Source organism: Oncorhynchus masou, chromosome 10 (assembly GCF_036934945.1).
Source record: "Oncorhynchus masou masou isolate Uvic2021 chromosome 10, UVic_Omas_1.1, whole genome shotgun sequence".
NCBI lineage: Eukaryota > Metazoa > Chordata > Actinopteri > Salmoniformes > Salmonidae > Oncorhynchus > Oncorhynchus masou.
The window spans coordinates 11,499,399-11,524,783 of record NC_088221.1 but is presented as its reverse complement, the minus strand read 5'-3'; positions in this window follow the sequence as shown (position 1 = coordinate 11,524,783).

Sequence of the window (25,385 nt, the reverse complement as noted above, 5' to 3'; positions counted from 1 at the left end):
TGCACCATTGAGAGCATCTTACTGGCTTTTACATGCTTCACAGTAGCGATGGTGATCTTTGGGTGATGTGCTGTGTTTGCTCCAAACGCAACTCTTTGCATATAGGCCAAAAAGTTCAATTTTCATTTTGTCAGACCACAAAACGTTTTGCCACATGGCTACACATGGCTACAGAAGTGTTTTTTTTGCATATTTTTTTGCATACGGATTCAAGATGAGCCTTGAGCTTTGAGCAATGGAATGGCTTCCATTCATGCCAGATGTGAAGTGCTTGGGATATTATTATCACATACACACCGACCAGTCTTGGCCATAAAGGCCTGTAGTTCCTTCAAAGTTACTATTAGACTCTTGGTAGCCTATTTGATCAGTCTCCTACTTGCTGGGTCACCCAGTTTGGAGGGACGGCTGATCTAGGCATGGTCTTGGCGGTGTCATGCACCTTGCACTTCTTAATAATCGTCTGAACCGTGCTCCAAGGGATATTCAAGGCCTTTGAATTTTTTTATACCTATCCCCTGACCAGTGCTTTTCCACAACTTTGTCTTGGAGTTCTTTTGAACTCATGGTTGAGTGTCTGCTTTGCAATTCCCTCCCGAGCAGAGTGAACCAATAGGAACTGCTGAATTTATCCTGAAATAATGTGAATAACTACAGTTTAACACAGCTGGAGGCCAATTAACTTGGTGTGTGATTTTGAAGGTGATTGGTTACACCTGAGCTAATTTAGGATTTCTATTACAAGGGGTGTGAAAAATCTGAAGAAAGAAATTTACCTGGAGGTTGTGGGGTAGGATATGTAGACCAAAAGGGTAATAAGAAATGCATTTTAATTCCAGGCTATAAGGCAACAAAAGGTGAACACTTTGAAAGAGGGTGTAGACTTTCTATAGGCACTGTAGATAATCTGACAATTCCGAATCTCTGTGATGAGGTAGAAAGCAGGGTAGGAGGCATCTTTCATAAACACTAAGCTACCAGACCAAAACCCAAAGCTTCTCAAAAATGTATGTTCTATTAGTAATGGGTCTTATGCAAGAGTTCTCAACCAGTCTTGGCCAAAAAACCATGTGTTCTGAAATAGCATGTTCTGGACCATAAAGTCCATGTCTGTGACCAAAAGTTTGTATATTTTCTAGAACAAAAAAAAACTATAATATGCCAATTAATTATACGTTTGAGATTCTTGAAATATTCTGAAAGCATTGTGGGAATATTTTAAGAAATACAGGACAATGTTGCAAAGCTTCTAATAACCTTCTTTGCTTGTTAGAAAATCAGGGCTGGCATAGTTTATGTCCATTGTCCATGTCGATCCACATCCAACATGACATCAATGCAACTTTAACTTTCAGCGATTTATTGTATTTTCTATTGGAAAGGGAACGATGTGATCTAACCTAAAGTGAACTAAATGACCAACAGGCCCTTCATAACCGCTAAACCAACAGCAGATCTCAGATGCAGTTAGCTATTTTCTTTCTGATAGACGGGATGAAATGACATTCACAGGTCTGTTTTCAAAACATGATGTCTGGAGCCTGCCTTCAGACGCCGCAATAAATCAGGATGACTTTGCAGAGTCCGACTAATGGCGACAAAACAGAAGATTAGTACGGCTCAAGGTTTTGATAAAAGTCAATTTAGTAAAAGTATGCATCCGTTTGAAGCAATTACCACCAGCGATCTGGCTGTACCTGCAGAATTAGGGTTGCCATGGATACCCGCTGAGCTGGAAATGGGAATGTTCCCCTGCATGACAACATCTTGGATTTGTTCATTACACTCCTATTTACCACTGCTAAAGCCAAACAAGCAATACATTTGTCCTAAAACTTAAAACACTGCTAGTCGCGTACAAAGACATTAGCCTTGTATCTTTTTCAATACACAAACACTGTAAATGTATTTCTGCTTGTGAATGTCTGGGAAATTTTAGCATCGTTCTTTTCTTGACCGGAAATGTCATCTTTTGTGGTTTGTGCCAAAAGCAAAAGGGTAAAAAGTGTTAATGTTGTTTAGCTTCCAAACTGGTACATAATCTTGAATTTCAGACCTCTAAAAAGACTCATGGAAATGGAGATAACCCTGGTGCCTTGTGACATGACATCAATATTTAGCAGTCAATCTCAGTGCTGAGGCCACCTCTGGTTTGTTTTCCCATTGTAAGACTGCATTGATCTGATCATCAGTAATAGCAGGGTAAATCAAATCAAATGTATTTTTATTTTTCTAATCAAATGTATTTATATAGCCCTTCGTACATCAACTGATATCTCAAAGTGCAGTACAGAAACCCAGCCTAGAACCCCAAACAGCAAGCAATGCAGGTGTTGAAGCTACTGTGATAGACAAATCAATACACCAAACATCTAAAATGGGTCTAATCTAAGTCTTTTCTCCACATCGGCAATACAATTTACCTAACAATATTAGCTAGCAAGTCAGAATAGGCCAATACCAACTGCAAGGGATCCTGTTAAAATATTGTCGACCTATGAGGATATAAAAAGTCTCCAGGTCTAATCCCGTACACCAGCAAATTACAAATCGTGAGTAGGTGCGCAAGGTATTTCTGAGGGTGTGTTTACATGTGAGAGACCGAATGATTTCCATAAGTCAATAAGACTTGCTTGATGAACGCTGCATCTAGAGAACAATTACTCATCTACAGGCCACAATGTCTCTCTTCAAATGTTTCATATTCCTCCCAGTGCAGTTTGTCTAAGGTACTGTATGGCATTTATTAATATGATTTAGGTAGAACCTCATCTTTTCTGAAGATACCTCTATGCGGTGACACCCTCTCCTGGGTTAGCAGAGTTTTAATTAAACCCCAAACACTGGAGTGAAAGATAAAGTCTTCACCACATAATGCCTTGTCAGTCACTGTTATGGAGATGGAAAGAGAATGGGGAGGGTTATTTACACCAAGAGGAGAGTTAATCTGCTTTGATACTCTTAGATTTCTAGTCAAATAGAGATATTGCATATACAGTACCAGTCAAAAGTTTGGGGACACCTACTCATTCAAGGTTTTTTTTTTTTTTTTTTACTATTTTCTACATCATAGAATAATAGTGAAGACATCAACACTAGGAAATAACACATATGGAATCATGTAGAAACCAAAAAGAGTGTTAAGCAAATCTAAATATAAGTTACATTTGAGATTCTTCAAAGTAGCCACCCTTAGCCTTGATGACAGTGTCGTGTCTTTGGCTATGCCGGATTAATTGCTATGACATGCTATTCTATAAAATAATTTCTCCATAATTAATATCACCTGATTGAGCTAATCATGTAAATGTAATTAACTAGAGAGTCGGGCACCACAAAATAATATTTATAGAGCTGTTATCTTCCGAATAAACTCTTAAAGATTTAGTAATATTTTACATCAATAGCAGTCAACATTAATCGTCATCTTACTTCAGTCTCATATTCTGAAAGTTGTAAATTCTTGGTTATCTGCAAGAATCCTGGCTAACAAGTTGAATCAGCAAAACAAAATTGGGTTTAATTATTTATTTACTAAATACCTAACTAATCACACAGAATAACATATACAAATAATTAATTATTCCTGGATAATTATTTACGTCATAGGAATCGTCCCTAGCGGGCGGAACAGATATGACAGTTTGTCACACAAAGGAAAAGGGGCGGGGTTTGAGTGTAAGAGCGGGAGACTGGGGAACAAAGGGAAGAAGCTGTGCTATCGTAAATACAGTATCTTATGCATTCTAAATTACCGCCCATTTGGAAAAGGAAAATGCAACAAATATTTACTCTGAGCTGCGCTTCAGTAGGTTGGTGGTAGATGGAAGGCCGTGTTGCCAAACCGAATTCTCTGTCCTTTGAAGAATGTCTCTGCTGGTAAATTGGGTATGTTGTGGTAACGTCGTTGTGTGGTAGATGGGATACTCTGTCTGTTCCTTCCTAACCTGCGTTTGCAGCTGCTGTCGCTAACTCAACAGCTAGGAGGTATCACTTCTGTCGTGAATAACAGTTCAAAGTTCATAACATTCGTAACCAATGCTCATGCTGATGTTGGCTTCGTTCTGTAGTTTTTTCCTGAACCATTCTGACATGGGATCGTCATCCTCACATTCGCGGAACAGATAGTTATGTTGTAGTCAAGAGTTTATATAGGAAGGAAGAGGAGGGTGTGTTTGAAAAGTTTTATAGCCTTTGTCCCTTCACAGGGAAGGGCCACTGATTGAGCAGCACTATCTTATGAAAATCCAAATCTCACATTTTAGACTCTAAAATCACATTTCATCCCATCACAATTCCATGTAAATCTGATAACTCTGATGTATAGACTTCCACTGTGGAGTTTGTCATCTTATCATTGATGAGAATGTCTCAGATGACAACCAAACTGACATCATATTCATTAAGTACCACTGCATATGTTCAATTGTTCGGATTACCAGAATATAGTTTATTTGCCCACATATACTGATATTCCCAGAATCTCTATGTTAACCAGTTTAAAAAAAAATGTAACCTCATCCCCCAGGCCAACGTCATGACAACAGCTTGCACTCTTGGCATTTTCTCAACCAGCTTCACCTAGAATGTTTTTCTAACAGTCTTGAAGGAGTTCCCACATATGCTGAGCACTTGTTGGCCGCTTTTCCTTCACTCTGCGGGCCAATTCATCCAAACCATCTCAATTGGGTTGAGGTCGGTGACTGTGGAGGTCAGGTCACCTGATGCAGCACTCCATCACTCTCCTTCTTGGTCTAATAGCCCTTACATGGCCTTCCGAGTGGCGCAGTGGTCTAAGGCACTGCATCGCAGAGCTAGCTATGCCACTAGAGATTCTGGGTTCGAGACCAGGCTCTGCTACAGCCGGCCACGACCGAGAAACCCATGGGGCGGTGCACAATTGACCCAGCGTTGTCCGGGTTAGGGGAGGGGTTGGGCAGCAGCGAGATGTCCTTGTCCCATCGTGCATTAGCGACTCCTGTGGCGGGCAGGGCACAGTGCACGCTGAAACAGTTGCCAGGTGAATTGGTGCGTCTGGCTTCCGGGTTAAGTGGGCATTGTGTCAAGAAGCAGTGCGGCTTGGTTGGGTTGTGTTTCGGATGCATGGCTCTCGACCTTCGCCTCTCCCGAGTCCGTACGGGAGTTGCAGCGATGAGACAAGACTGTAACTACTAATTGGATACCATAAAATTGGGGAGAAAACCAGGTTAAAAAAATAGCCCTTACACAGCCCGGAGGTGTTGGGTCATTGTCCTGTTGAAAAACAAATGATAGTCCCACTAAGCGCAAACCAGATGGGATGGCGTATCGCTTCAGAATGCTGTGGTAGCCATGCTGGTTAAGTGTGCCTTGAATTCTAAATACATCACCAACAGTGTCACCAGCAAAGCACCCCCATACCATCACACCTCCTGCATCATGGTGGGAACCACACATGCGGAGATCATCTGTTAATCTACTCTGCATCTCACAAAGACACGATGGTTGTTACCAAAAATCGAAAATTTGGACTCATCAGACCAAAGGACAGTTTTCCAACCGTCTAATGTCCATTGTGTTTCTTTGCCCAAGCAAGTCTCTTCTGCTTTTGGAGTCCTTTAGTAGTGGTTACATTATAGCAATTCAACCATGAAGGCCTGATTCACGCAGTCTCCTCTGAACAGCTGATGTTGAGATTTGTCTGTTAATTGAACTCAGTGAAGCATTTATTTAAGCAGCAATTTCTGAGGCTGGTAACTCTAATGAACTTATACTCTCTGCAGCAGAGGTAACTCTGGGTGTTCCTTTCCTGTGGTGGTCCTCATGAGAGCCAGTTTCATCATAATGCTTGATGGTTTTTGAGACTGCACTTGGAATAAACTTTCAAAGTACTTGAAATATTCCGTATTGACTGACCTTCATGTCTTAAAGTAATGATGGACTGTTGTTTCTCTTTGCTTATTTGAGTTGTTGTTGCCATAGTATGGACTTGATCTTTTACCAGATGAGGCTATCTACTGTATACAACAATCTCAAATCGAAAATATATTTTGATAAAGAAAAACCCTGGAATGAGTAGGTGTGTCCAAACTTTTGACTCGTACTATATCACTACAGAATAATCCACCCTACCCATACACTAAGATGTCAGATTAAGGCAAAAGTTCAGTGCAATATGAGTACTTCTTGCATGATCTGAGCCACCTGTTTCTAGCATCTACTGTTCTTCATATAGCAGTCCAATGAATTACTTTATTGGCTGACTGTGGGTTAATACTTTGGTGTGTGAAGTGTATTAGTGCAGTATGGTATGTGGAAAAGGCTTATACTGAGTACTACTTGTATCAGGTGGTGAAACTGAACATGAAAGACTTTCCCATCTGCAACAGTCTCACCAACAGCCTCCTTTAGCCCTTATTTCAGGATTCATGTGCACTCAGGAGTATAAGACAGGTGGTCTCAAAATGATATGAACTGCTTTGGAAATGCCAAAGTAGAAAAAGGAACTTCAAACAGAATATATTTCAAGCTTTGATGTCTAGTTAGTGCCTTTATGGGCAAAAAGCTAGATTTAGCAGACAGCTTATTCAAAAAGGTATTATTATTAGGGATGCACGATATATCGTTGAACATTTCGGAATTGGACGATATTAGCTAACAATGGCAACATCGGTATCAGCCCGATATCTAGTTTAACGTGCAAAACCGATGTCAAAGCTGATGTGCATACCTATATAACGCAGATAGATGAGAACATCTTTGTACATAACGTAATGACGCCACGTAAAATGTTGAACTACACGTGCAACACAGCATTCATAACCTAGCCAACAATGTCTACTGTGTGGATTGAGCAGTCAACAAGTCGAGCAGTCATTTTAAAGAGTAAGAACATTTCAGCGAGACAACTCAAAGGCGAAATCTATTAACGGCAAGATAATGGAACTCATTGCCCTTGACAATCAACCGTTCTCTGTCGTAGGTGATGTTGGCTTTCGCCGACTGTTCGAGCACCGGTACATTTATTTTTTTTGGTTCTATTTTTCAGATGTTGCCCTACCAGAGTTACACAGTAATAGCGTCACTGCTATTAGCTTCAAGACTGACATTTGGACCAGCGATATCAGCCCCACAGTGACAGTGCGCAGAGGCCATGGACAGACAGCACTGAAACTTCACTGCTTGACATGTATGATGAAATCCTGGTTGAGAATGAAACGACTGAACAAATTAACAACGAAACAGCACAGCAAGTAAGTGAAAGAAATAGGTTTTGATTATGTTTTACTGGTAATGTGTGTAACCTTTATTTAACTAGGCAAGTCAGTTTATTAAGAACAAATTCTTATTTACAATGACGGCCTACCCCGGCCAACGCTGGGCCAAGTGTGCTCTGCCCTATGGGACTCCCAATCACAGCCGGATGTGATACAGCCTGGATTCGAACCAGGGACTGTAGTGACTCCTCCATATCTCAGCTTGCTGGTCACCATAGCAGCACCCACCTGTAGCACGCGCTCTGCCTCTCCTTCCAGTTCTCTGCGGCCAATGACTGGAACGAACTACAAAAATCTCTGAAACTGGAAACACTTATCTCCCTCACTAGCTTTAAGCTCCAGCTGTCAGAGCAGCTTACTGCACCTGTACATAGCCCATCTATAATTTAGCCCAAACTACTACCTCTTCCCCTACTGTATTTATTTATTTTTCTCCTTTGCACCCCATTATTTCTATTTCTACTTCACACATTCTTCCACTACAAATCTACCATTCCAGTGTTTTACTTGCTATATTGTATTTACTTCGCCACCATGGCCTTTTTTTGCCTTTACCTCCCTTATCTCACCTCATTTGCTCACATCATATATAGACTTATTTTTCTACTGTATTATTGACTGTATCTTTGTTTTACTCCATGTGTAACTCTGCGAAGTTGTATGTGTCGAACTGCTTTGCTTTATCTTGGCCAGGTCGCAATTGTAAATGAGAACTTGTTCTCAACTTGCCTACCTGGTTAAATAAAGGTTAAATAAAAAATACAAAATTCCAGGGTTTTTATGTTTACTATTTTCTACATTGCATAATAATAGTGAAGACATCAAAACTATGAAATAAAACATATGGAATCATGTAGTAACCAAAAAAGTGTTAAACAAATCGAAATATATTATATATTTGAGGTTCTTCAAAGTAGCCACCCTTTGCCTATATAAACTCAGTAAAAAAAGAAACGTCTCTTTTTCAGGACCCTGTCTTTCAAAGATAAATGGATTTTTACTAATTAACTTCACAAAGGGTTTAAACACTGTTTCCCATGCTTGTTCAATGAACCATAAACAATTAATGAACATGCACCTGTGGAACGGTCGTTAAGACACTAACAGCATACAGGCTGTAGGCAATTAAGGTCACAGTTATGAAAACTTAGGACACTAAAGAGGCTTTTCTACTGACTCTGACAAACAACAAAATAAAGATGCCCAGGGTCCCTGCTCATCTGTGTGAACGTGCCTTAGGCATGCTGCAAGGAGGCATGAGGACTGCAGATGTGGCCAGGGCAATAAATTGCAATGTCCGTACTGTGAGACGCCTAAGACAGCGCTACAGGGAGACAGGACGGACAGCTGATCGTCCTCGCAGAGGCAGACCATGTGTAACAATACCTGCACAGGATCGGTACATCCAAATATCACACCTGCGGGACAGGTACAGGATGGCAGCAACTGCCCGAGTTACACCAGGAATGCACAATCCCTCCATCAGTGCTTAGACTGTCTGCAATAGGCTGAGAGAGGCTGGACTGAGGGTTTGTAGGCCTGGTGTAAGGCAGGTCCTCACCAGATATCACCGGCAAAAACGTCATCTATGGACACAAACCAACCGTCGCTGGACCAGACAGAACTGGCAAAAAGTGCTCTTCACTGACTAGTCACGGTTTTGTCTCACCAGGGGTGATGGTCGGATTCACGTTTATCATCGAAGGAATGAGCATTACACCGAGGCCTGTACTCTGGAGCGGGGTCGATTTGGAGGTGGAGGGTCCGTCATGGTCTGGGGCGGTGTGTCACAGCATCATCGGACTGAACTTGTTGTCATTGCAGGCATACTTGTTATTCGGCCATTGGCCCAGTTTTATTAGGAATTCTAATTGGTCAACCACAGGCTAGGGTTGGGTAATAAATTACATTCTGTGTTTGTTCTGTGGAGAGAATCACTGAGGACAGGGAAGAATAAACATTTACCTCTAAACATAACATCTATTATTTGTCCTCTTTGAATAAACCTATATTTCTCCCTCTGATTTGCTTTGGGGTCTGTGTTATTGAAGAGTAACATCAACTGCCAACACATGTTAGATATTGCTGCACTGTCGGAACTAGAAGCAGAAGCATTTCGCTACACTCACAATAACATCTGCTTACCATGTGTATGTGACCAATAAATCTTTTAATTGATATGGCCGGTGTCAGTAAACGTTGGCAAAAAAACATAATTCAATTGTTGCCAGCACTACAGTTGCAGTCACCAACACTCGGGATAACATCAAAACAGCCTAAACAGCTCTGCTAGGGCAAGTAAAAGGGTCAGGGTGAGCTGTTCTCTCCTTTGTGTCTGGAAGTAGCTAGCAAGCTAGCCAACATTAGCCAGTTAGCTTGGGTGCTTGACTGCTGTTATTAGGTCAGAACGCTCGGATCAACCATACTTTTCGGCCAGAGCATCCAGTGTGTGCTCTGAATGCTCCGAGAGCGAAACGCTCTGTACTTACAAACAGCCAATCTGACAACGCTCTGAGTTTACGAATGCCCAGAGCACACTCTGACACTCCAGATTCATTTTACAAACACACCCGTAGTATAAGCCAGACTTTAGTCTTGAAATCTTCAGTTGTTTAGTACATAGCCTCACATGTGAATCCTTAAAGAGATGGGTGGGGCTAAAGTTTAAGCAGTGTGAACGATGCTGAATAGGTGTAAACAAAGAAGAGCTCTCCAGTAGGTACCAAAACATTCAAGGGACATTTTCTCAAAATGAGGTTTCAAGTATATCAACTTTCAAAGCAGAATTACTTTCCCGTACATCAACAGAATTACTTTACTGTACCTCAACTGTACTGTATGATATACAATTTTCCAGCTCGGAGTCTCTACTTTTATCCAATGTAAAAAACACAATTTCAGATTTTGCTACATAAGACCGAAAATTCTTGCAACCAATACAATGTTATATACTGTATATGGGGGATACAACCATCTCAGCTCAGCAGCTTTTGCTGCAAAAAGACAGAATTGCTAGATCATTTATTTTGGTACTGTCCATATGTAGCTTGTTTTTGGTCGCAGGCTCAGGAATGGCTGAAGAATTGCAACATTTACCTGAAGCTAACTCTGCGAATAGCACTGCTGGGTGATTTAAAAAGTCATAGTCAATCAATCAATAATATAATAATACTCTTGGTAAAAAAAAACATCTTTAATTTACAATCTGTAGAAACTATGAGAATAGAAAGGTTCAGAACTTTTGTGAAAAATCACAGCACAGAAATCAAAACTGGATGGTGTTCAGTGATAGATGGGAGGTGTTGAGGGTAGCTGAAGGATGGGACTAAAAACAAACAAAAAGTTAACTATTGTAAAATGTATATAGAATAAATAAACTGGAAGTAGAACCCTAAGTGTTGTTGTCCAATTATGGGAAGGGTGGTAGGGTTAGGGGAAAATAATCAAAGGAAAATATATATAAAAATATATATATATATATATATATATACATTTTATTATTATTATTATTTATTTTTTTACAGTGCATTCGGAAAGTATTCAGACCCCTTCTTCTTTTCCACATTTTGTTACATTTCAGCTTTATTCTAAAATGGATTAAATACAAATCCACACCAATCTACATGCAATACCCCATAATGACAAAGCAAAAACAGTTTTTTTTAATTTTTGCAAATATATTAAAAATGAAAAAATGAAATTCCTTATTTACTTAAGTAGTCAGACCCTTTGCTATGAAACTCAAAATTGAGCTCTGGTGCATCCTGTTTCCATTGATCATCCTTGAGATGAAAAATCTAAAAACCTGTTTTTGCTTTGTCATTGTGGGGTATTGTAAGTAGATTGGGGGGGGGGATTTAGTCAATTTCAGAATGTCTGTAACGTAACAATGTGGAAAAAGTCAAGGGGTCTGAATACTTTACGAATGCACTACAGCTAAGTGAAATATCATCAGCTCGTTATCTTGATGTAGGCCTATGTATCATTGTAAATTAAAAACTCATGCTCCAAATTAATTTGTAGATAACAGCAATGGAAGATGGTGAAAATATTCTCCAGTTTTAGTCCCTAGAGAAAAACTATGAAGACAGAGAGATAATAGTCAGGGCTGTCTTTGTCATGTCTGTCCTCAGATATGGAGACCTGTGAAAGCTTGTCTGCAGATGAAGAGGTCCCAGTGAATGGTCCAAGAGACTGCTGGCACATTCTTGTATGCCATGGGTTGTATGTATACTTATGTCAGCAAATGTTGTATACAACAATACAGTTAAAAGTCACACACAAAGTAGGCTACAAACTTATCACAACTTTAGCAGGCAAATCCTTCTCCTGGGGGTATGCTGGGTGTGCAGGCTTCTGTTCCAGCCCAGCACTAACATACCTGATTCAACTTAACAAGCCTAATGAAATGATAATGTGTATTATTGCTGGACTGGAATAGAAGTCTACTCACCCAGTAGATCAGAGTGGCTCAGGGTTGGCCACCTCTGGTATGGACTTTTTAATTCACCTGAAATGATGCTTTAGTAATAATAGCCTACTTACTAAGAGGTCTAACTAATTCAATGTTGATTCATTCGAAGTGAAGTGTTTAAACTTGTTTTAATTCTTAACTTAAAAACATTATTCAAGATGAACTAGTGGCAATGTTCATTAATCACAAATCACAATTCTGCAATAAAAAGGTGTGAAGGGGATCGGCCTCTAATTTTTCTGTTTCTGTGTTGCTTTGCCAAATGAACATTACCTTTTTTGTCCAGTTGTGAGCTTTTCCATCGGTTTTATTTGATTGTCACTCTGTCTCAGGATATCATCCATGTGAACAAATTTTGTAGCTTATTATTATCATAATGGCATGCATCACCAATGCAGTCAAGGGGGCTACAGTATGATGGCATAACTGGCCTAATGGGCATGTGCAATCAATGTGTCCCTTGTCATTGTACACCCAAAGCAGAGAAAAGCTAAACTCGCACAGTATTTGCATATTGATGGGCTAACTATATGTTCTCAATTTAGAATGATACCAGTAGATAATGTATATGAGGCAAACCATGAACCAGGTTTTCTACATTATTTTTCTGACATGAAATTGTTTAGTGCAAATCCAACCCTTGTATTCTAGGTGCAGTACTGTTCATGAAAATAAAGAGCTGTGGGCTAATTACAAATATAAAAAAGGGAAATTATGTGATGTGGGGAGTTGCAATTGTACCTTGTTTATTTGCTGAGAATGATTTTAGACAAACTCAGAAGGTCAATGGCATGGAGGAGGATTGCAGAGATGTTGGTGTTTGTTGCAGGGATGCAAACTGGTGAGGACCCAAAAATGGGGCACCTTTTTTTTGCACTGAAACATGAAAACAAATCCCTGCTAAAGGGAAATGCAGATTTTAACTAATTAAACAACAAATAATATGATCTACATGATCAGTCTCTGTGTGTAAAATAAAAAGTGGTTAATGTGAACCTAACTCACAACTAAAAAACATGTAAAGAAAGCAATCCAATGTTATTTGTTGCCTAGACTTTACTGCAAATGACACTCAAGTCTTGAGAAAAAACAATACATTAATATTGCAGTTAGCCATAACCACCTTTATAATAGAATGCTTGTGACCACACACATCTAAATATTGCTCTTGGGGAAAAAAAAGAAGAATAAAACAAACAGGTATTCTATTTTGCTCTATTATAGTGGCCACTATAGTAGACGTTGATCAAGTGCACAAGGCTACATGTGTGCAAAAATAACGTTCACCGAGTAAAAACCTTAATCCCCCCTCACATGTTACTGTTAAATTCAACCCAACAAAAACAGTATATTTGGGCTACACAGCACATTATTACATTGTACACTTTCTGCCTGTGGACTTCTATTCTACAATGTGCCAGCAGAGCATGATACCCTTTGTTGGCATAATTGATCTCTTTCAGGCAGAGAGTATATCTGGCATACCCCTTTTTATCCACTGTATTGAAAAAGTGAGAGAGGGAACGTGTGTGGTGTTCCTTTCAACTCTATAGTGGCGGCATCCAGCATAAGCCAGGCCCAGCTCCAGCTACACTTCATCCCTGAATCCACGTGTTTAAAGCAACGCCTCATATTCACCTCATTCTGAAAATGAACCACATACTGTAGAGGGGAAACATTAGTTCACAGATAGTACTCTAATTAGTTCTTTAATTTGTTAACATTTCACACAGATTGCCAGGGTCCAGTAAGCAACTTGAGGAATGTGTTATAACTTGAGGAACAGCAAGGAAACTTGAGGAAGGCAAGTAAACGTTAGTCGTATTCCAGTTAATACTATAGCGAATGGTTCGATTACTAACGTTAGCTCTTCTGATGTTGTAACGTTAGCTAGCTAACGTTACCTGTCTGACCTTATTAGTCAGCTAATTTTCACACCATATCAATTATTTGATCAGTTAAGTTGGCTAATGTTGCTCAACATTTCTCTGGCTAGCTAGCAGAGAATTCGATCCAGCTACTGTAGCAATACTTGTTCCACCACACATTCTCCCTCACCTCAAACTTTCCAACTGCCAGTTGTTTTTCAGTTACAGCTCATGAAGTAGGCTTCTCACCTACCTCTTCGTTATCGTTCAGGGGACGCGTTGCTGTAGCTGGTAAACTGCCGTTTCATGTTGTAATTGGCCCATTGGTTGTATCTTCTTTCCTCAGTCGAGTGCTGCATTCTGTTATGTGAACGATTGGAGCAATACTGGCTCAGGCCTTGGATACAGCCAGCATTGCTCCAACGCGCTTCACTCATTCGCATACAGCCAGTAGTGATCCAAAGTCCCCCCGCCCAAACTTTTCTCATCGGATCTACACAAATCACGTATGTCACCTATTTTGGATTCAAAATGGTGAATTTCACCGAAAGGTGACCTGTTTGCGTCCCTGTTGTTGATGGTGGGTAAAGAGAGATTTGCACAACAATGTTTACAAGTCAACGCCACAATTTCCTTTACCCAAAGTACCCATTCATGCAGGCCGAAGTATTTTACAGGAAGTGAGCTATATAATCATCAATGTCATGACACAAGCATAATGAAATAATAATAAGCTATAATATATGACAATTGTAATGTCTCAAAACACAATACAAAGACAGTTCTACAAAATGATCCGTGCAAAGAACTACTATTGACAAGAATGATCTGTCAAAGTCAATGGGCTGAGAAGGTTTACAGACAGTAATTTGAGATGAGGAAGGGGTTTTTGGTTGTGCTTATACAGTAAATGTATTGTTGGGTTGTGAGAGCAATGGAGGTGCTATTTCTCCTCAATCTCCATTAAACAACAATTCATACTATGTAAGAACTGCCTTCCTAAGACTTTTCACACCTTCTTTAGCTCCCCCAGCCCATTCACGCTGTTGACCGATTTTTTTCCTCTCAAAAGCAGCTCCAAATCTCCCCTCATTGTCCTTAACAATACGCTAGCCTGTCCCATTCAGTTGATACCTTCACCAACAAAGGCATGTTGCCCTACGTCCCTTCCACAAAAAGTATTAAATTCTAACACCACAACCATGTCTTTCCAAGAGTCGTGCAGTACCAGCAAATCTTCTGCAAGAGGACCAAACAGTTGGTGGTTAAGAAGTCATACACCCCTTTCGTCAAAGTCTTATCCAGCTGGCTGTTCACCACAGACAGTACAAGCCCAACGCCATAAGCACAAAGAGTCTCAGCTTCCTCAGCCCACCATTGGCAGTGCACCTAAGCCGAATAAAGGACTATGGCTGCATTTACTGAACAATCAGTTCTGAAAACAATCTGATGTGATTAAGACCAATTAGTGTAAAAAATGTCAGAATTTGGTTGCCTGTATAAATGCATCCAGTGTGACTCAGAATAAGACCATGTAGAACACACATGAGGCTGCTGAGGGGAGGACTGCTCATAATAATGTCCGTAACGGCGCGAATGGAATGGCATCAAACACATGGAAACAAAATCAAATAAAATTTTATTGGTCACATACACATGGTTAGCAGATGTTAATGCGAGTGTATCGAAATCTTGGGATTCTAGTTCCAACAGTGCAGTAATATCTAACAAGTAATCTAACAATTCCCCAACAACTACCTAATACACACAATAATAAAGGGGTGAATGAGAATATGTACATATAAATATATGGGTGAGCATAGGCAAGGTGCAATAGATGGTATAAAATACAGTATATACATATGACATGAGTAATGTAAGATATGTAAACATTATTGAATTGGCATTATTTAAAGTGCCATTGTTTAAAAGTAACTAGTGGTCCATTTATTAAAGTGGTCAGTGATTGGGTCTCAATGTAGGCAGCAGCCTCTCTGAGTTAGTGATTTCTGTTTAGCCGTCTGAAGACCTTGAGATAGAAGCTGTTTTTCAGTCTCTTGGTCCCAGCTTTGAGGCACCTGTACTGACCTCGCCTTCTGGATGGTAGCGCTGTGAACAGGCACTAGGTTGGTTGGTTCTTGTCCTTGATGATCTTTTTGGCCTTCCTGTGACATCAGGTGCTGTAGGTGTAATGGAGGGCAGGTAGTTTGCCCCCGGTGATGCATTGTGCAGACCGCACCACCCTCTGGAGAGCCTTGCGGTTGAGGGCGGTGCAGTTGCTGTACGAGGCTTTGATACAGCCCGACAGGATGCTCTCGATTGTGCATCTGTAAAAGTTTGCCAGGGTTTTGGGTGACAAGCCACATTTCTTCAGCCTCCTGAGGTTGAAGAGGCGCTTTTGCGCCTTTTTCACAACACTGTCTGTGTGGGTGGACCATTTCAGTTTGTCTGTGATGTGTACGCAGAGGAACTTAACTTTCCACCTTCTCCACTGCTGTCCCTTCGATGTGGATAGGGGTGTGCTCCATCCACTTTTTCCTGAAGTCCACGATCATCTCCTTTGTTTTGTTGACATTGAGTGAGAGGTTGTTTTCCTGACACCACACTCCAAGTTCCCCCACCTCCTCCCTGTAGGCTCGTCGTTGTTGGTAATTAAACCCAATACTGTTGTGTCGTCTGCAAACTTGATGAATGAGTTGGAGGCGTGCATGGCCACGCAGTCATGGTGAACAGGGAGTACAGGAGGGGGCTGAGCACGCACCCTTCTGGGGCCCCAGTGTTGAGGGTCAGCGAAGTGGAGCTGTTGTTGCCTACCTTCACCGTATTTAATATACGCTATACCATTCCATTAATTGAATTCCACCACGAGCCCGTCCTCCCCAATTAAGGTGCCACCAACCCCCTGTGTTATAACAGGGGTCTCCAAACTTGTTCCTGAAGAGCTACCCTCCAGTAGGTTTTCGCAACAAACCCCAGGTAATTAACCTGGTTCAGTTTATCAACCAGCTAATTATTAGAATCACGTGTGCTAGATTAGGGTTGGAGTGAAAACCTTGCAGGATGGTAGCTCTCCAGGAACAGGGTTGCAGAGCCCTAATTTAGAACCACCATAAAATAAATATGGATATTTTCTATCGGTCTTTGAAATATGTCTGCACTTACGGATTTACATAATATATTTATATAAGCTGTACAGGGCGCTGTAGCATCAAGCAGATGCTAGACATTCAGATAAACAAAAGTTCTTTGGCTATTTGTCAAATTCTAAAACACAGGAGAGTGTACACTATTTAAAGCTAACTCAAGAGAACTGGGTATTCCAAAAATGTATATGGTCAAAGTAACTTAACAATAAGTATGAACAGTGTAGTTCACTGTCCGAATGTGTCTCAGGTGTAGAGACACAAGTGCAGAGAACTGTAGCTACAGATTGTTACACCGCATAATGTGATTTACCCAAATACTTTTGCCAGCATCTTGTCTATTTCAAGAATTCCCTCATTGATCGAGACAGGTGGGTGTCCACCCCAAAGTGCTGCATGTCATGAAGACAAACCTGTCTCGATCAATGAGTGAAAAGACTTGAAATAGACATGATGGAGGCACACATTGTTGGATGACTTCAAGGAGCATTTTATAAATTCCAACTTCCCCCAGCAACTGAACCAAGGTAGGTTGAAAAATCTCCACAAAAAACAGTGCCTATCCTGTAACTCCCAGTAATGGATACCAAAAATCTTTGGTTAAATCTGGTGTAATAATCTGTAACTAAGAGAACTGGTGTTCAGCAGATGATGGGAATGATGAAATTGCACTTCAAATAATAAACATACAGTAAGTTCAGAGAGTACTTGTAAAGCTGTGGGCGGAGTGTTGTCATGATCAAACTGCCATTCAGCTCCTCATGAGTCATCTGCAATCTGAAATCCAGCATAATGTCTAATCCCTCTAGAAGGATACAGTTCACGGGATACAGTTCTGCTCCAATGACATATGCAGGCAAGGAATTATGTTTCTGTATCTAGAATCCACTACAGGAAGAAGACCAGGCGTCACACAGTATTTTCTTTAAGACAAAAAATATATACACTAAAGGTCAAAAGTTTCAGAACACCTACTCATTCAAGGGTTTATCTTTATTTTTACTATTGTGGAATAATAGTGAAGACATCAAAACACATGGAATCATGTAGTAACCCAAAAGTGTTAAACAAAACAAAATATATTTGAGATTCTTCAAATAGCCACTCTGTCTTGATGACAGCTTTGCACACTCTTGGCATTCTCTCAACCAGCTTCATGAGGTATTCACCTGTAATGCATTTCAATTAACAGGTGGGCCAACTTAAAAGTTCATTTGTGGAATTTCTTTCCTTCTTAATGCGTTTGAGCCAATCAGTTGTGTTGTGACAAGGTAGGGGGTGGGTATACAGAAGATTTGGTAAAAGAGCAAGTCCATATTATGGCAAGAACAGCTCAAATAAGAAAAGAGAAACAACAGTCCATCATTACTTTAAGATATGAAGTTCAGTCAATATTTAAAATGTTAAGGTCTTGGAAAGTTTCAAGTGCAGTCGCAAAAACCACCAAGTGCTATGATAAAACTTGCTCTTATGAGGACCACCACAGAAATGGGAGACCCAGAGTCACCTCTGCAGCAGAGGATAAATTCATTAGAGTTAACAGCCTCAGAAATTGCAGCCCAAATAAATGCTTCACAGAGTTTAAGTAACAGACACATCTCAAAATCAACTGTTCAGAAGGACACTGTGTGAATCAGGCCTTCAAGGTCGATTTGCTGCAAAGAAACCATTATTAAAGGACACCAATAAGAAGACACTCTCTTGGGCCAAGAAACACAGGCAATGGACATTAGACTGGTGGGAATTTGTCCTTTGGTCTGGAGTCCAAATTGGAGATTGCTGGTTCCAACCACTGTGTCTTTGTGTGGCCGGTGTGGGTGAACGGATGACCTCCGCATGTGTATTTCCCAACATAACGCATGGAGAAGGAGGTGTTATGGTGTGGGGGTGCTTTGCTGGTGACACTGTCTTTGATATATTTAGAATTCAAGACACACTTAACCAGCTTGGCTACCACAGCATTCTGCAGCGATACGCCATCCTATCTGGTTTGGGCTTAGTTGGACTATGATTTGTTTTTCAACAGGACAATGACCAAACACACCTCCAGGCAGTGTAAGGGCTATTTGACCAAGAAGGAGAGTGATGGAGTGCTATATCAGATGTCCTGGCCTCCACAATCCCCCGACCTCAACCAAATTAAGATGGTTTGGGATGAGTCAGACCGCAGAGAGAAAGAAAAGCAGCCAACAAGTGCTCAGCATATGTGGGAACTCCTTCAAAACTGTTGGGAAAGCATTCCAGGTGAAGCTGGTTGAGAGAATGCCAATAAGAATGCCAAGAGTGTGCAAAGCTGTCATCAAGGGTGGCTATTTGTAGAGTCTCAAATATATTTTAATTGTCAGCCATTTTTTCTGTTAATGCAAGTTATTGCTAGTTTGACCACCAGAGGGTATCTTTGAGAAGCATTTGATAGTCTTCCATATTGCAGGCGGTGGGAGACCGGGGTCCAATTCCCCGACGTGGAGGAAGGAGTAGGCTGTCCTTGTAAATAAGAATTTGTTCTCAACGGATTCCATACATGTTATTCCATAGTTGTGATGTCTTCACTATTAATCTACAATGAAGAAAATAGTAACATATAGAAAAGTCCTGCAATGAGTAGGTGTGTCCAAACTTTTGACTGGTACTTGCGTAATTCATTTGATTAATATTATGGTGTTTCTATTCCATGAAAAAACCTCAGGGTAGATTCAGACCGTTCGGGCCGAGGAGTAGGATTGATTTGAGCGTTCTGGCCTTACAACGGCAGTCAAGCACCCACGCTAATGTTGGCTAGCTTACTAGCTACTTCCTGACACAAATGAGACCGCTCTGACCATTTCACTCGCCCTGGTTTTCGTGTTAACCAGAGCGTTGGTGACTAACTGTGCCGCTGGAAACAATTTAATTAAGCTTTTTTGCTGACGTTTACTGACACAGGCCATATTCAACAGGTGTATCCATTGAGAACGTACAACGACTATACCATTTAGCTAAGCTAAGAATGATGGGAATAATCAAGTCAATAAACGTTGGGTAGTTAGATAGCCTATAGTTAATATACTGTCAAGTTTTATGTATAACTACTAAAGTTAGGTAGATAGCTAACATACCGTTACATACTGCTGTAATGATATGCTATGTGGTTCGTAAGAACAGCGTAGCTAACAGATTGTCGGCCAACATAACGTGTAAGGTACCTTATTTGAAAAGTCATTACTTTATGACATTGAGTAGCAAGCTACCGCGAGGACACGCTCTATCGACTCTGCGACTTGAGCATGCTCTTGGTGCACAGTCGATAGCATGCTGGACAAGAAGGTTGAGGGTTCGAAACCTGCTCCCTGCTTGTTTCATTTGAAGTCGTGCACAATTATCAGTTTATTATTTGGTTTGTATTGCCCATTCACTGTCAGTTAGAGACACAGTAGTGCATTGGGCCTCCTCTCCCCCTTGGTCGTTGGGGAAAATCTGGTCTGTGATAGGACGGGTGGGTTTCCCACCTAGCTCGGCTATTAGACTATTCTTTAGTAAAGGTTGAATAGTCTATAGTTCAGCTATTAGCCCCCCTCCCCAACTTGCAGAAAATGGATGTCTTTTTGTCTAGAGTGAAACTTTGTTATTTTCCATCAAAAATAATTGTTCTGAAAGCAAAAACGAGGCTTCACAGTACAAAATCGAATATTTTGTAAGAGAGTGTAAAACTTTATGCATTTTATTCCCCAAAAATATTATTTGAAAACAAAACTTCCATTTAATTTTGCTATCAACCACCCTCCATTTTGCCAATTTTTTGAGTGTCAGTTTGGCTACAACCAATACAGCCTTTCTTTCCGAAACAAAGGAAGTCATAGCAGACACCTACAAAGAAGGACTGTGTGATGATGGCAACTCAGGTAAGCAGCACTGGGTGTTCTTCCGTCCAACTTCTACATAATAGCTAGTAGTTATAAACCGAGACTGAATCGTATGAGCTAACATTCTACTATATTACATAGATACATACATACTGTAGAATTATAAATCATGCAAATATTATTCTCAAACTAACCAAAAACGTTTAGCTACGAATGCCTGTTCTCGCCATTATCAGTTGAATTCATCTAACTTTCTTTCATGGCAACTCATACGCAGATCATGTCCCATTTGTTTCGTAGTCGATATCTAATCATATTTCATGACAGTGTAACGGTTAGCTTTTTTTACAGAAGGATGAAAGAACACTATGTCTGTCAGGGAATGCTATTCTGATATGCCAGATGAAGAGTTAAACCAGAAAGTCAGGGCCATTAAGGCAAGGATGCCCCATGGGGGCTTTAGAATGGTCAAAGGAAGTCTCCAAGCAATGGGCCATCGTGTACAATGGCAAGAGTTAGGGAGTCTTTGCAGCATGTAGATGGTGCAGGTATCATTGCCAGAATGATCCAGCTTCTTTGTTCTTGCTCCCTTGTTTCTCGTCCACATGGATACAAATCATATATTGATAAGGTACTAAGATGTGTCCATCAAATCTAAGTTACTTCAACTTTTTTATTCTTACATATTCATAGACAAATTTTCAATGAAATATGTATGAAATTGGAGTTGTTCTTCATCAACTGGTAATACATCAATAATGAAGCAGGTTAATAGGTTAAACATTTCACTTTTAATTCCAATGCTTTTTTTCAAGGTACAACATTGTCATCTTTGGCAGTATAGATGGATTTTCAAGGAAGGTAAGTGTTATTTTGTATGCATATTTCCCATAAACTAATGAACAACCACAATACCAGTCTGGTGTTAAGATTTCTGTGCTTTATTGACAAATCCTGAAAATGACATCTGCTGCTTTAGATTACACAGTAATATCTCAGTTATTGATTTCATATCTACTTTCAGAGAGCAAGCTGATCAAGGGGTCGGAAATGTAGATTTTGCCAGAGGTTCACTGTCCGAGGAACAGGCCGTGGAAGCTTTATTGCTGGCAAAAGTGTCCATAACCAGAGGTAATTAAACTGTTCTGTGTTCTTTTTCTCTCTTCATCTCTGCCTGTCTTGTTGTACATGGAACCTGTCTCAGATGCATTAATTTAAAAAAATTAAGATGTCAGCTGCTAATTTTAAGGTTTACACCACATAAACACTCAGCCATTTTCACTGGACTACCAAGCCCCTGTTGCTGCCAAATGTATCATCACTAATACAGATTTGTTTCGTTTGAGCGTTCCAGATTCAGAAGGTGGAGGACCTGCTTTATCAGGAGGATAATCTGGAATCTGGAAACACTGACAATGGGGTCATTGTTCCTGACATCGCATGCCCCCTGTCTACTGAGAATCTTGCTGTGCTGCAACGTCAAGTGAACCCGACCACTGACTCCTCATCTCTTGGTCAGGACATATACATGCATGCTCTTCGATTAGTTATGAGTCTCCAGTATTTTTAGGTGCTTCCCTCCCACACTATGTAGGATATTGTTTTAGCCCCAGTGCCACTCTTAATAATGGCAAACATTTGTATATTTTGGAGGAGGGTGAAAGGTTAGCAGGGCCAGCTGTCAAAGTGAGAGAGTAGGCTATTGTGGATAAAGCAGGTACTTTTGTGTAGTCTATTTCTTGTAAGGTTTTCTGTACTCAGATACAGAGAGCTGTGAAAGCCTGCCTGCAGATTAAGAGGTCCCAATGAAGAGCAGCGGTTCTCAGTCCTAGTCCTGGGGACACAAAGGGGTGCACATTTTTGTTTTTGCCATAGCACTACACAGCTGATTCAAATGATCAAGTCATCATCAAGCTTCAAGTGGTATTTATGTATTCATTTGTGATGCTAGCCTTGATATGATCCTGCTATTGTCACATGCACATGTATCTATCTATTCAATGTTATCATGATTTGTTATAAGGGATATTAGAGATAGGGGGCAGTATTTTCACTTTAGATGAATTGCGTGCCCATAGTGAACTGCATCAAATTCTGTTCTGAATTGCTAATATGTGCATATTATTATTAATATTGGATAGAAAACACTCTGAAGTTTCTAAAAACGTTTGAATTATGTCTGTGAGTATAACAGAACTCACAGGGCAGGCAATCTTCCAAACAAGTTTTGAAATCCTGAAATTTGGGGCAACTTTGACGTCATCGCCCGCTCCCTTCCCAACAAGTTATGGATCTGGAAACACTTCCTACGTCTTCCACTAGATGTCCCCATTCAGTAGAAAGTGTAATGGAGCATTTGCTGTGAACCTTGACCTAATGGGAAGGAAAATAGTCGGTGTCGCAAGAGAATGCCATTTTGTTGTGGCGCATTTCTCTTTGAGTGCTACGGCTGTTCCAATCAGCGCCAGATGAAAACGAATGATCCGGTTGGAATGTTATTGGATATATATGATTATAACATCCTGAAGATTGATTCTGCACTTAGTTTGACCAGTTTCTTCGACCTGTAATATGTCTTTTGGAAGTTTTCATGCAAAGTTATCCTGGACCAGAAGTCATTTTTTGGGCATGTGAGCAGAAAGTGATAGCAAATGCTGCTACTTGGACACTAGAATTGAACATTATGAAACAAAACGATTTATTGTTGATCTAGGACTCCTTGCACTACATTCTGATGAAAGATCATCAAAGGTAAGGGAATATTTCTGTTGTAATTTTGTATTTCTGTTGACTCCAACATGGCGGAGAAATATTGTTACGTCTGAGCGCCGTCTCAGATTATTGCAATGTTAGGCTTTTTCCGTAACGTCAAAAAAAAAATGTGACAGCGGTTGCATTAAGAACCAGTGTATCTTTAATTATATGTAGAACATGTATCTTTAGTCAAAGTTTATGATGAGTATTTCTGTTATCTGGCGTAGCTGTCTATAATTCCTCCGGATATTTTGGAGGATTTTCTGAACATGGCGTCAATGTAAACCGAGATTTATGGATATAAAATGCATATTATCGAACAAAACATAAATGTACTGTGTAACATGTCATAAGACTGTCATCTGATGAAGATTTTCAAGAGGTTAGTGATTGATTTTTTTTAAAATCCTGCTTTTGTGATTTTATCTTTTGCTGGAAAAAATGGCTACGTTTTTTCAACCTCTTGATACTCCCCATCCCGGATCCGGGATCGTGAATAAAGCCTCAGGCTCATTAGCATAACGCAACGTTAACGATTTCTGAAAATCGCAAATAAAATGAAAATAATGCACCTGCTGTCAAGCTTAGCCTTTCTTAAATAACACTGTCATCTCAGATTTTCAAAATATGCTTTTGAACCATAGCAAATCACTAATTTGTGTAAGAGTATGCTAAGCTAGCTTAGCATTTTGAGTAGCATTTAGCACGCAACATTTTCACAAAAACCAGATAACCAAATAAATAAAATAATTTACCTTTGAAGAGCTTCGGATGTTTTCAATGGGAGACTCTCAGTTACATAGCAAATGTTCAGTTTTTCCTGAAAGAATCTGTGTAGGAGAAATCGCTCCGTTTTGTACATCACATTTGGCTACCGAAACGAACCGAAAATTCAGTCACCAAAACGTCAAACTTTTTCCGAATTAACTCCATAATATCGACCGAAACATGGCAAACGTTGTTTGGAATCAATCCTCAAGGTGTTTTTTCACATATCTCTTCATTGATATGCAGTTCGTGGAAGCCTGCTTTCCCCTCAGAATCGCATGGAAAGATACCAGCAGCTGAAAAAGACGCACCAATTTCGACGGAGGACACCGGGCGGACACCTGGAAAATGTAGTCTCTTATGGTCAATCTTCCAATGATATGCCTACAAATACGTCACAATGCTTCAGACACCTTGGGGAAACGACAGAAAGGACAGGCTCATTCCTCTCGCATTCACAGCCATATAAGGAGACAATGGAAAACGGAGCCTCAAAAATCCTGCTGGTTTCCTGGTTGCCGTTTCATCTTGGTTTTGCCTGTAGCTCCCGTTCTAGGGCACCCACAGAGAATATCTTTGCAGTTCTGGACAATTCAGAGTGTTTTCTTTCCAAAGCTATCAATTATATGCATAGTCGAGCATCTTTTTGTGACAAAATATCTTGTTTAAAACGGGAACATTTTTCATCCAAAAATGAAATTGCGCCCCTAGAGTTTCAAGAGGTTAAGAAGCTTTTGATAGGCTAATTGATGGGTCTTCCAAATGGACAATGAACCCAAGCATACTTCCAAAGTTGTAGCAATGGCTTAAGGACAACAAAGTCAAGGTAGTGGAGTGGCCATCACAAAGCCCTGACCTCAATTCTATTGTGTGAAGCTTGTGGAAGGCTACCTGAACTGTTTGACCCAAGTTAAACAATTTGAAGGCAATGCTACCAAATATTAACTGAGTGTTTGTAAACTTCTGAACCACTGGGAATGTGATGATAGAAATACAAGCGGAAATAAATCATTATTTCTACTATTATACCTGACATTTCACATTCTTAAAATAAAGTGGTTCCTAACTGACCTAAGACAGGGAATTTTTACTCTGATTAAATGTCAGGAATTGTGAAAAACGGAGTTTAAATGTATTTGGCTAAGGTGTATGTAAACTTCCGACTTCAACTGTATGAATTACAAATCAGCCTTTACTTAAATAATGTTTCTAGTCCATTGCATAGTTACAATGTGTAATCATTGATGTCTCAGGAGCAGGAGTGGTAAACACTGTTGAAGTGT